The sequence below is a fragment of the Camelus ferus genome, chromosome 34 (genome assembly GCF_009834535.1).
Source record: "Camelus ferus isolate YT-003-E chromosome 34, BCGSAC_Cfer_1.0, whole genome shotgun sequence".
Classification (NCBI taxonomy): Eukaryota; Metazoa; Chordata; class Mammalia; order Artiodactyla; family Camelidae; genus Camelus; species Camelus ferus.
Window position 1 is genome coordinate 7052997 of NC_045729.1, and position 14410 is coordinate 7067406.

The following is a 14410-nucleotide window of genomic DNA, read 5'->3' on the forward strand; positions in this document are numbered from 1 at the left end:
CTCCTTATATGCCAGCTGAAATTGGTAGTGGTTTGAAGGCAGAGAGCCAAATTCATCAAAAGGATAATGGCTAAATATATTTTGTTTTGTTTTCTGAATTTTAATGACTGAATGGAAGATTTATTCATTATTTATCTATTTTTGAATTTTATCAAATAGTTCTTGTGGTAATTACCCTATCTCTGTATTTATAGAAAAGTGGCACATTATCCAGATAATAGCCTGATTCCATATTTATGAAGTTTCTGTTAAAATTATAAATATAGATACATGGAACGATGTGGTTAATGCCAAGGAAAGCCACTTATAGGTTAAAAATGGGGGAAAACTACAACTAGCTAGCACCTTTTGGTGAAATTAGTATTCTGCATTTGAATTCCATGGGGAAAAAATTATTCTCCTTTAAAACACAATTTATTTTAAAGGGAAATGTTCATTTATTCTTATTGATCAATAACATCAAATTAAAAAAATAAAAAATAAAATTTAATTATACATTAAAGATTAAATTACATTGAACCTGACTTTTTTTTTTCTTTTAGTGTAAAAAACACTAAATTAAACAGTGGGCATGGGTGTCAGTGATGTCATATAGCTACACTTTTAGTTATCATATTTCTGAAAACTCATATTGATATTTATCCCTTTAAAGGGAAACACCAAGAGAACCCTACTTTTATTGAGAAGGAATTTAAAAATAAAGACAAAACAACTTTTAAAAGAGAGTGGTTTAGAAATAGGGAATATAGAATAATAAATTTCCAAGGCATCTGAATTTTCTGCATTGGAAATAAAATTGTATAAAATTATTATTTTAAATTCATATTTGCAAGTTGGAAATTGATAACTTTGCAAAATTCTCTATTTACATTTTTTGACTGAAATTTGACAGATTTAGGTTACTCGGAAGTCTCTCAACTTCATTTTTTCTTCTAGATATATACAATATACATATCTAAGTGTGTGTATTATGCTTTTTCCACTGATTAAAAGTAGACTGAATTGGAAGTGAGTTTTTCTCCCCAAAATAAATGGAATTGAACTTCACTTAAATTCCCAGAGTAAGGCAGACTGGGCTTCCATCAAATTTGGTGGCTTGAATCCCTGACAATCGTTTTCCCTATTCAGAGATTATTCTGTGAAGGCGTGTTATCTGTGATTCACCAGAAAAACAAAGACCACTGAATCTCTGCAATTTGACACCTAAATACAGGACTTCAAAAACTCAGCTAAAGGAATGAATATAGAAGAATGAAGTTCACTATTAAATAAATTTTGAACAATTCATTTAACTGTATTCTCTATAGTAACTTATAAGTACACAGTAACTGTAAATCCCTATGTATTAGGGTGTTAGTAGAAACAGCCTGGGTTCTGAGTGTCCAGAGTAGTGTCTGCTGGGGTTCTGGTGTAGGCCTTTTCCCTTTCTTTGCTTTGTTTATCCTCACTCTCTTATCAATTTCTGTGTCCTATGATATGGACATCCTAATCTGGTGATAATCCTGTGTCAGAGCTGACACAACTTACAAATTAATAAACTGCAGAGGTGATTATAACAAAAGCTTTACTTTAAAATATTTTATTGATTTTTGAAAGGCTCACAAACTTATAAAAAGTTGCAAATATGGTGCAGAGATCATTTCTTTTTCCAGAACCATTGAAGAGTAAGTGGTTAACCTAAGCCTCATTACTTTTAAATACTTTAGTTTGTTACTTCCTACAAATAAGGACATTCTCCTATATAAACACAAAACAACCATCAAAATCAGGAAGTCAGCACTGATGCATTGTCACCATTTGATCCTCAGACCCCATTCATGATTTGCCAGGCATTGCAATGAGATCCTTTATAACAAAGGATTCAACCCAAAATCTCGAGTTGCATTTATTTGTCATGTCTCTTTAGTTCCTTTATTCTGGAACGGTTCCTTAGTCTTACCCTTCATGCTGTTTATACTTTTCATGATAAGAAGCCAGACAGAACAGCTCTTAAACTGAATTTGTCTGATGTTCCTCATGACTATAAAATGGGGGTGATCACCATATCCACCTCATAGGATTACATGAGGTAACAAGTGCAAATTATTTCATGCCTTAAGAGTAAGGAACCAAGAATGTTATTTATGATCAACATTAATATTGTCATTGTCACAATTCAAGCATTGATGAGTCAATGTTTCCCCTCTAACTAAGAAGGAACTAAGCATAATGATTTCTTCTTATTTGAACAAGGCTTGACTTATCTTAATAATTTCTCTTGATCTTCTGTATATCACTGAACTGGAGCCATTCAGAGGGTTTCCAGGGGGTGGTTATTTGATGGTGTACATTACGCCTGCAAGTTTAGAAATAGTGATAAAGACCACTGCTCACAGTTAGAATAGAAATTCAGAAAAGCATTTAGATATGTTCTATGTCAAAGTCTCACTTTGTCCCAAGAGATTTCAGCTAGAGTTATCCAAACGGATGTCCCAGGAGCGTACCATTAGTCCCCTTCAGCCCACATCAGGCGTGCTGCTTCGGCATTTCTTGGGATGGAATCCATTTCAGGCAGGACAGAGATTCAGCTCTTAGGCAAAGCAGGGGACTCTAGGAATTTAATTCACACGGGGACACATCCCTCGTGGCATATTTAATTTCACATAGGCTAAAAGCAACTCAAAAATTCCTCATATTCTTTGACAACATACCCACTCAGTGGGCAAGCTGTAAGAGTTGTATCCTAGAGAAACTTTAAAAAATTTTATTTACATAAAGGATGGAACAATTCATTACAGGAAAAGAAATCCACTTTTAACACAAAGTCCATCTTATGCCCATATGGTTTTCCTTTTCTTTGAGTTTGAGGATTCCACCCACCAGTCATCTTTGGAAAAAGGAAAGCATCTAATGTCATGTGTTACTTACTTTCTCTGAGGCATGTGAAAGTCGCAGGGTAAATTTAGATAGTTTTGCCCACCTTGCTGCCTGTAAGCAAATCTGATTGTGAGAGATTCCACTGAAAGCCTCACATGCTCCTTGGGAAGACAAGGGGTCATTTTTGGCTTCCAGAGATCCTGGACACTGCTTGTACCCCAAGAACAAAACTGGGGATATAATATAGATGGCATGTTGCGTGCTGCCCACTCTATTCCAAGTTCCTGAGCTTGGCTGACAAGGATAATATATTGGAGAATTCAAATAAATACCCGTAACACCACTATTATTACTTAGAAACTTTTTAATAATTAAAAATCAAATATAATCTCTAAGCAATAACGGAAACAAGTAAGAAAAATGGAAACCCTATTGAACAAAATAAAGGAGATGCGTACGCAGTAATTGCATTCATCAAATACATCTTGAGAAATAATGTATCAGTAACTCATATGCTGAGGGAATAGAGCCGGCTTTCCCAGTCCAGCCTGAATGGAGGGGTTTTCCAGGATGTGGGACCTCCAGTGATAAAACTGGGATGTGCTGGTACGCTAAGCGCACCAGGTTGGTTAACAGAGATAAGGCAGTGAACTTGGCTTAGTATGCGGTATTGGTGGGTAAGATGCTGTCACGTGCTCCTTCACCCCAGCCATGCAACCTCTGAAACATATAACTTATTGGATATTCCAGAGCCTCTTACACAGACTTGTTTGCCAGAATGAGTAGTAGGAGGTGTAATTAATAGAAGACCTGCAGCAGACATCACGTTAACTACAAGTACTATAGTTTTTTTTTAATATGCAACTAAGAGTATCAATTAATCACCTTCTGAGGGAAGGTGTTACCTGAGGGAATTCTCCATTTTGTGATTCCTGAGTTTGAGGCACTATGCTCAGACGCCCCACCCTAGCCCCAGGCTGTCTTCACAATGGCAGTTTTGTCCTGGAGAACGTTTGCTCCCTCAGGCAGTCTCCGTGATTTCTACTGATCAGCTGGGTCCATATCTTCTTTTGGAAAACAGAGACTTTTTTTTTTTTTTTCAGTCAACCTTTGGCATCCTTGACTTTAGAAGAGAAAATCTCAGAAATTTGTTTTTTATTCACTCATTTGTTCATTCACTCATCTCTTTAACAAATATTTCTTCAGCAACTACTCTGTGCCAGATCACGTGCCAGGTACTAAGAATTCAGCCGAAGACTCTCTAACATTGTCTCCACCATCACTGAGTTTTCAGTCTAGGAAAGGATGTAACAATAAATAGGCTTCACCTAAATGACCCCAGATAGCATCAGCCCCAGAGCACAAATGTGATTGTATTATCATTAAACAATCAGATTTCCCATTGTCCCTGCCGACCCACTCTCCATCCTCATCCACCCTGCTCTATGACCAGCGGGGAATAAATCCATGGGTTCCATGCCCCCTGCCTTCTGCTTCTCCTGCACCCACTCCTTTGCAAATTCTACCTCTGCAGATAAACCCTCCAGGCACTCCCCTATTGCGTGTTCCCTCTGTTTCCTGTTGGGACATTGATGATCGCACAAAGTAACCTTTGTCTATTTCTGGGGCTCAGAAGAGACAATTTCGCCAGCCTCCAAGAACATATTCATGCCCTTTGGGCTACTGTTCTCCTACCAGTCTCCCTTTGGCATCTCTAGTGTCCACGGGGTATTTGGAGCATCTGCTTTCTCCCATAGGTGTCCTGCCATTTCTGTAACCACCCCTCCATCTGGGGCATTCGAGAGCTGCAGAACACTCGAGATGCCACACCAGCATCAGAGGAGCTTCAGTCTGGGCTGACTCAGGTAGACACAGCACACAGGACTCACAATACTTTCAAGTCCCCATGAAAATTCTTTAATTCCTTTTAGGATCAGAGAAAGAAGAACTTTCAGGTTGAAGAAAATGCTTTCTTATGGAATATTAATATATTCATCTTGATGCCAAATTATTCAAACATATTTCTTAATGTGTGTGTGTGTGTGTGTGTGTGTGTGTGTGTGTGTAGGAAGTAGGCTATGGAGATAAAAGTGCCTAGAGCCCACAAAAGTCATAATGTAACCCTGCCTCACCTTATGCATGAATCCCACAGGGAATTGGATGCAATCATACCTCTTATTCTTAATATCCTACTTTTATTCAAGCATTCAAGAGCCCTTCTTTTCTCATCCTTCAGCAGAAAGTCACTCATGCTCAACTCATACATAAATATGTCTTGCAAGGCTACCAATGACATTACACCCTCTGACTTACCCAGCCAAATCAAGACCCTCTCTCTGACGTAGCAACCGCCGTATCGTGTGAAACGAGCTGTGCTATTGAAAAAGTTGACCTGAGTCCTGACATCGCCTAACCCAACGTCCTGGGGATGGGGAAGGGCTGGCAGAGGTGGCTTCTAAGCTGAGACCTGGAGGAAATGGGTCAGGAAAGATAGCCCAGACAGAGGGAAGGGCGTGTTTAAATTCCCCTCAACCAGTGAAAGCAGGTAGTAGGACAGAGTGCGGCTGAATGGATACGGCGAACTCATTAAAGGATTCAGAATTACTTGAACTTTAATCTGAGTGCAAACTGAATGCAGTTGGTTTTGCATTTTAGAAAGAGAACTCCAGCTGCCCTGCAGGGAACTAGAGAACCAATTGGAAAGGGGGCAGGAGCAGGCCCAGGCAGGGCTAATGGCAGGTTGCTGGAGGAAAAGGGAAGCTGGTCGTCTGAACTTACAGTGGCAGAAGATATTTGGTAGAAATATTACCTGGTATTTGGTAGAAAAAAATCAATAGAAATTGTTAATAGATTAAAAGGAAAACTGAGGAGAGTGGAGTTTTAATTCCTCACGGACTTACTGAGAGGCCTTAGAAACTATGGAGCTGAAACAGAGCAGGAAAGAGGATCATTTCAGTCCATCCAGACAAGGGACTTCATATCCTGTGGCACAAACTCCCTCATTCAATAGGTATTTTTGAGGACCTCCATACTCGGCATCTGGGATATATTATGAATTAGGGCAGATAAGAGTCCTTGCTCTTTGGAGCTTACAGTGGAACAGGAGAGAGAAACCTTAATCCAATGTAAAGCATCCACGTTGTAAATGTTACCCAAGATGGGTACCTGGCTCTGTGGCAATGTATTTCAGGGGAATTTGCAATAGTGAAGAAGATGAGGGGTGATTCCTGTAGTAAAGTCATGGTTGAGCTGACCTATGAAAAACATGTATGTGTTAGCAGGGCTGAGAGTGGACAGGTCTCTTCAAACTGATGGAGCATCACATATAAAGGTTTGGTGGAAAGATAGACCATGATGCCCTCATGAACTTGAAAGGCACCCAGGGTGGCAGGGGCGCAGAGAGTAAAGGAACCATCACACCGGATTAAGCAGAGAAGTATACGGAAGCAACTGCTGGCAGAATCCAGACCAGTTAGTTCAGGCATCCAAATTCACAGTAAGGAGTCTTGTTCTCCCAGGTTTGCCTTAAACATGGACAGTGGTGGAGAGATGCCAGTTTGTATTTCTAAAGCTCTCTCTGCCTGTTGGATGAAGAATAAACTTGAGGGCTGAAGAATCGACAGGGGGTATCCGTGAGCGGGCTGTTGCAGCGGTCCAGACGAGAGATGATAATTGCTTGAACTGTGTGATGGCGGTGGAGATGGGGAATTTCGACAGATTGGAGAGATGTTTAGAAGGAAAATAAGCAGGACTTGGTGATGGACTGGTTCTGGGAGGTGAGGGAAAGGAAGGTGCCTGCATTGATAACTGGGGTTGATGGGAGTGTCAGGAATGGAGATAAAGACCACTGGGAGGGGCCAGATGGACGCAGGTGGTGATGGGAGGGTGGGAAAGTGGGATGCGCGGGTCTGATTTTGGGCAGGTTGAGTTTGAGTGAGCTTTAGAACCCAAGTGAAGGTGGAGAGCATGTGCCTAGTTGCTCACTTGTGGCCTGGTCCTTAATCAGAGCATTAGTCCTTTGAGGACACAGTCCATGTTTTTCTCAGTCATAAGGGAGTGATCTCATAACTTTGCAAATAGTTGAAACTGTAGTTCTTGGCGACAAATAGAGTTGGCTTGCCCCGAAGGGAAGCTGTCAATAATTCTTCTTTAAAAGGATGAGTGACACACTCTTCCCTCTTCTGGGCTCTCCATCCCAGCATTAGCTCAATGAATCTCTCATTCTGGATCCCTGAGGAAGAAAGCCTCTTGTTACTCCAAAGGTAATGTGCTGTCTGTTCCTGGAACTGACTTTCAACATTATTAACCCTTCAACGTCTTCCCAGTGCACTTCCAATAAAGCCCAGACTCTTTGTGATTTGGCCTTGCCTGTCCCTTGGCCCCCTTCCACATTCTGATCCCTTTTCTCACTCTCGTTTTCGCTGTACTGACCTATTTCCAATTCCTTCCACAAGCTCGTTCCCACTCAGACCTCTGCACATGCCCTTTCTCACCCTTTGCTTGGCTACTTCCTACCCATCCTTCAGATCCCAACTGAAATGCCACACATTCAGAGATACCTTCTCTGCCCCTCTGCTCTTCCCTCCCTTCCTTACTCTCTGTCTTGTCCTCTGCCCTTTTCTGTGAAAGCACACATCACAGACCATAGCTGAATATTCATTTGTGTATTTGACTAGTGTCTCTCTCCCTGACTAAATTATACCCTGTGACAGCAGAGACCGTGTGTAATATGTTTTTCAATATTAAGCCAGCAAAGATGCCATGTTTATTCAACGCATGAATGAATGAATGACTAACTGAAGTGCTTCCTCTGTGCCAGGGAGAAATCTAGACAGAAAGATGCCTAAGGTACCAGCTCCACGCTCAGTGTCCAGTGGAGAGAGCAATGCAGGGCGGTATTTCGCTCTAGCAGGTGCACAGACGGGGTGGGGTTGAAGCTGCAGCAGGTGAATACTAACTCTCCCTGTGAGTTTTGGGAAAGGCTCCCAGGAAGGCAGCATTTAATGTGGGTCTTCAAGGATAAGCCGGAGTTCAGTGGGAGGAGAAGGGGAGGAAGGGCAGACAGACAGAGCACCGTTTGTGGAGAGGCTGAGAGGTGTGAGAGAACGTGATGCTTTTTGGGCAGCACTGAAATGTCTGGCCCATGAGCAGGAGTTCACAGAAAGGAAAGGGCAGAGATTAGGCTGGTAAGGGGTGTTGGAACAGATCAGAAAGCCCATGCTGTTTTGTTTAGATTTCATCCAACAGGGAATGGCAAATCATTGGAGATTTCTAAGCCAGGGAATAATTTGGTCAGGATTGTGTCTCAGTAAGGCTACTTCGGCAGCAGATGCACACACGTTTGTGTGTTTGTGTGTGTGTGTGTGTGTGTGTGTGTGTGTGTGTGAGAGAGAGAGAGAGAGAGAGATGCCTGGAGTTCAGGATGTGGGCGAGAAGTTGGTAGCCCACAGGGAAGATGATGTCACAGACTCGGAGGCAGTGGCTGTGAAGAAAGACAGTGGAAGATGGATTTTGAGGGATCTCGAGGAGGAAGAATCGTTAGAACTTGGACTCTATACTCTCTGACCTCATTTTTACTCCTAAGATTCTGTGACCGATATATTAACTCCTACTCGGGCCTCAGAATTTGGGAGAAATATATTCTTAAAGTGTTTCTGCTTTTCCAAAAATAAACTCAAGGAACTTGGATCTCTTAGATGAAAACACAACAGAACTATACATTATACAGCAGTATGGGTTCCCTGGGGTGGAGTCAGAGATGCACGTATGAGAAAAGTGGTCTGACTGGGTCACTTTGGTTAGGATAGCAGAGCGGACAATCTGTGTAGACCTTGGGCCAAACATCCCAATAAACCTCTCCTGCTTCCTTCTCATGACGTGGCCTTAGATGAATACATTGCAAGTTAAAAAAAATGCCCCAGACGTAATTTGAGGCAGTAGGAGGAATTGATATTTCCACATCCCTACTTTTTCACTGTCACTAATGTGTATTTTTGATTTATCAATTTATAGGAGTTTAATAGCAATCAATAGATGAATTTAGATATAGTAGACTTAAGAATTGCCAGAAGGCTGGGGTGGAGTAGGGGATAATATAAACCAAATGGTGGCTGATATTAAGTTTGGGTGAAACTGAGAACCACAGAGAGAGGGCAGATCTGAGGAATACTAATCAAATTAACCAATCTTTGAGTGAAATGAGCACACGTGAATTTGCAGAAACTGTTCAGATCAGTGTTTATTAGGTCTATGTTAAATTCATTTCCTAATTGTCCTTAATGTATGGCATCAGGAAAACACAGAAGATGGAAGAAATACCTTCGCAGTCCCCAGGGATGGTTCCCCGGGGGTGCTGTCCAACAAAAGCCAGCAGCTAACACGGGGGAGAGTGTGACCAGCCAAACTGGAACTGTTCAGTGGCTTCAAAGAAAAGTTTCATATCCTGGCCAATGTGGTATTTTTCTCCTTGCAGTGAAAATTAGTGGAAAAAAATATCCAGAGCCATAACAAGTCATTTGAAAAACTTGAGGGGAAGGGGATTACTCACATTCTTTAAATAGTAATTTGTTGATTTATTTCACTCTTGGGAGAAGAAACAGTTCTGTGAATAGTTTTCCTTATTTCCAGAAAAGCCTTTATGTAAACTTCAGGTGTCTCGAGGACCTTATCTTGTACCCCCAACACAAACATTGCATTAAAAACAGTTTCAAAACTATTTAGTTAAAGTTTGTAGCACATGATCCTCACCTAACATTTCTCTGCAGAGGTTTTAACTAAAATAGATACAAAACAAGAGATTAATCCTGTTACGGAGAGCCTGACCTCAGAATGATGGCCTTCCGAACAATTTTAACCTGTGCCATATGCCCAGTTCCTTCAGCTAATTAATTACTAGCTACTCGTTTCTAGCAGTTTCTACATTTGATTCAAGTGCTAGCTTTGCTGGGTTGAGTCATTTACTACGAACATTTTAGTCTTCCTCACTTGTAAAACAGAATTTATATTAGGGCCTCCGTACAATTTGTGTTGTAAGAGTTAACTAAACACAAAAATGTGTTTTTCAGTATGTGTGTGTGTGATCATAGGGCCACAAATTATTTTCAAGATGGTTAACTTATCCTTTCCCCAAGCCATTCTCCTGGAGCTACACCACTACTGAAAATATGACTTATTTACAAATTATCTGTCACACAAACAATTCAAGGGTGTATACTATGCTTTCAAAAAACCTTTAAGTCTTTGCAATCATTGTTTGCATTCAGATCTTTACATATTGTGGGGATCGGGGGCCATCATTCCTAGTACAGTGTCATGGTTAAGACTTCTCCACTTACTACTAGTTCTGTGTGTACTAGCAGGTTATAAACTACCTGCGTCTAACCTAACTGTGTCTTACTTTCCTCATCTGAAAAATGGGGATCATAATAGTAATAGGACTTTGCATCATAGGATTGTTATGACTCACTGATTGGGAGATATTATTGACAAGAGGATTCAAGAATGGTTTCCAGATTTCTGACAAGGACAACTGGGAGTACAGAGAGCCATCATTTGAAATATGGACTCCAGGGGGAGGAGAAGATATAAGAGGAAAGCCATGGTTAAGATGTTCTCAGTTTGTGCTGCTCACCAATTCTCTTAGATGTGAGGAAGGGTCAGTGTGGATTTGAAAATAAGCCTAAGGTTGTATGGGTTTGGGAGTCCGTTTTCCTGAAATATTATACCGTATTGAATGGCTCAGGGAGCTCTGGACTATTAAAGGTAGACTTTAATCTAGAGCAACCTCTTCATTCGACGGTTCTTCAGGTCACACTACTTGTGATAAAGTAGCGTGTTATGTTGGTGGTCCCCAAAGAACCACACCTGCTGATAGCCACACACCTGCGTGGTCCTCTCCTCTTGACTCTACAATTCACTATAATGAGTAGAATCCAGCAAAAGCAACACTGTACTAATTTCAAGTCTAAAGCTTAAGATGATGTGGGTGCTTCTGCTTTTGTGTTCTTGGAATCCCTAAGCCCCACTGAGAAGTCTGGCTGTTCTGTAGGAGAGGCGATGTGGATAGGGAGATAACCTGACACACTGGGGAGAGAGACAGTCCAGCTGACCCAGTGTCCTGATACCAGGTGTCACTCCCCACGAGCTGAATGCAGCTCCTGGGTGATCACCCTCAAGACTGGGCTTAGCTAAGTACAGCCAACCCACACCATCATTAGAGATATGTATTTTTTAAGCTACTAAGTTTTAGGGTGGTGTGTTATGTATTAATAGCTTATCAAAACAACTGCAGAACCAGGACAAGAATCTAGGTCTTCTGAGTTCTAAGGTCGTCTAGGTAAGAAATTTGTTCTGTTAGAGTTTCCTCTCAACTTTCCCAAAAACTTAATAAAGAATGCAGGTTGAATAACTCTACTTCTTTTTTCCTAGTTGGCTCAAGTGCAAAATTTGTGTAATGATTAACTTCTTGACGTAAATAAACTATATATCCTGAGATTAATGAAAGTTACCTGTCAATTAACCATGAGATAGATCTATCTAGCCATCTATCCATCCATCCATCCATCCATCCATCCATCCATCCATCCATTTATTATCTATTAATTTATATCAAAGAACTAGATGGAAGCTCTCTATCAAACATCTGTGGCTTTCTGAGTCATCATGAAGTACAAGAGAGGTGGAATGAGAAAGCCACTTTTTCTTTCTTGTCACTTCAATTTTAAATCTTTATAATTCTCATGGGGGAATATCAATGGTGGCAGGTTTTACTTTGTTGAATGTTTAAAACTTTGATTGAATTTTAACTGTTCATGAAATATGATTGCTTGAGAAAAATCACCAGAACTTCAAGACCATAGACACCATCTTCTGAAAACAAACTACTCTCCAAGTAAATGAAGTTTAGAGGATGACCACATGTCATCTCTCAAGGAGGCAACATAGATCTGGCATGGGTCTGTAAAAGAAAGCATCTTCTTTTTATTTATTTAGTTTTTTTAGCATGCAGTCTTCTGTTTGTGGGTTCAAATATTAGATATCACTGTAGAACGGCAGGAATCCTATCCATTTCTAAATTAGAATTACATTTGTTTGGGAACTGCTCAGAAGTCTGTCTCATGGCATCTGACAGCTTGACAAGGCTTGTTGCCATGGAAAACGTTTGTGATGTTATATAAATATACTCCCAGGTCATGAGCTGCCGTGTATTTTTTGGACATTGCTGCTGAGAGGGAAATGACTAAACATCTTTTTTAGAAAGGAAGAATAACATAGTAAACAAACAATAATAACAAGTAATAAATATGTGTGTATCCAGTAAATTGGTGCTCTGTTTTCCTAAGAATTAGACTTATGTTCTAAGAACCATTTTAGCTATAAAAGTTCATTTATTGCAAAGGCTTTCCCCCACTTAAAATATTCTTATTACCAGTAATTTTGCAGTATTAATGGTTCCACTATTAATAGACTGAGAGACAAGGGACCTATTCTTCTTGTTCTCTATCTGTTATTCCATTAAGTAAGACTGCCAACCTCGGACTGCAGCTCTATAATGAACCGTGTGCTCAAGCCACAGGGTATATCCTCAGTGAAGGTTGTCCTCACATGTTGTTTTTGGTGCATGTTACGACTAGACAGGAAAAAAGTACAACAACAAGATGCAAGGGGGAAACACTCAATTCAGGTTAGGATCTAAAATAGCCGTTTTCTTTGGAATTGGTGGGAGGTGAAGAAGTGTTGGGGAAATGATGTGGAAAGTCATGGGTGACATCTCTGTAATTTGGCCCCTTCTTATGACTGATGCCCTTTGTGTGAGCTCCCGTGGTACCTACAGTCTGACACACACAAGCCTGTCCTCCACCCTCGCTTTCTCTGACACACTATCATTTATTCAGCCATGAATGCGACCTGCCAGATTCTTATGCTTGGGCAAACAGTGCCTACCTTAGGAGTCAGTGCTGACTGCCCGTGGGGATGCTGCCTTTGCTGTTGCCACGGTGGCCTCTGCTGCTGTTCACCCCTTAAGTCAATAAGGGATGTTACAAATACCACCTGCCTTACGCCACAGTGGAGCGGGAACATGGCCTCCTCATCTGTAAGTACGCCATCTTTCTCTTAAGCAGATGCCGAAGTCACTTTCTACCACAGTCTGGACCCTCTGAAGAAGAGTAATGCCACTCGTGTTTTACAAGTCCACGTATTTGAAAACTACTTATTTTTTTTAATGGATTTGCAGGCGTTCCGCAATAGGAGCAATACCACTCCTATTGACTTATGCTGTGCGTCGTTGAGAGCGGGTTGGGATGGAATGGGACACAGCTATCTATTACACCAGGGTGTCGGGCCTCACCGAGCCGCATCACCCCGTGTGTATAGAAAGAAAAATGGACAGAGGTCGAGGGCACATTGATGGAGAAAACATAACCAGACATTTATCTGATTTTTCACCCTGGCAGATCACTTTTACCAGCATCACATGCTTTGATTCTCTCTTAAGCCCAGCAAGGTGTAGATGCAAGTGATATTTCATCACTGTACAAACGAGGAAACGGGGGTTTGGAGAGCTTTAGGGGTTGGCTCAAGCTGCACATCATGTACGTGACAGAGGTGGGCTTCTCACTGAGCAGTAGCACCTTGCTGACAAGGCATACGGGGCTCACTGCGCGCTGAAGTCGCTCTGGCATGCTTTCTCCACACTACACTGAGCACACTTTTTCATGAAGAAGTCCTCAGCCCAGGGTGGAGCCAGGAGAGGGGTGAGGGGGCGGAGATTCACTTCTCCTTGACTCCTCTGGCTCCCTTCACCGCCCGTGGAGGCTGCTGTCTTGGGGTGAGATGCCCTGTTGTTTTTCTCTCTACAGGACTGACGCTCTCTTTGCACTGGAAACTGAAGGCACAGAAACAGAAGGAATCTGATGTCATCCAAACGAAGGAAAGCAACTCATTTTATTTTTAAACACTGCACCTCTGACTGTTTTTGCTGTAATCTATCCAGGTAGCTCTGTCTGCAGGAAAAATGAAGCAAAATTAACAGTTGCTTGAATTATCTCCATTCTTGAATTTACTCCATGGATACAAACACAACTCACAAGGAGATTAAAAAAAAACAAAAACAAAAACAGGTCCGTATATACTGGTAAATTTGAAACAAAAAGTTTTTCAATTTTTAAAATTTATTTATTTAAAGTTAACATTCTTAATTTTTTAAATAAAAATTTTAAACTTTGGAAACTGAAACATGGATCTTAGTTTTTCTATTTTTAAATTATTTTTACTTTAATTTTTTTTTTTTTTTTTTTTGCCAATGGATATACTGGGTAATAAATCCAGGATCTCATGCATGTTAAGCAGAAGCTCTACCACTGAGCTATATCCTCACCCAGTGTACCTTAATTTTTTTAAATAGAGTTGTTTTGTACTTTTTGACAGCCTCAAGCATCCTCACAGTCTTTGTACATGATAATCTTGTAAAATTATAATAAGATCTGAAGTTTCCATATGATTAAGCCTATTAAGGTATTCTATGTCATACGGTACCGTTCTTAGAATATTTAGT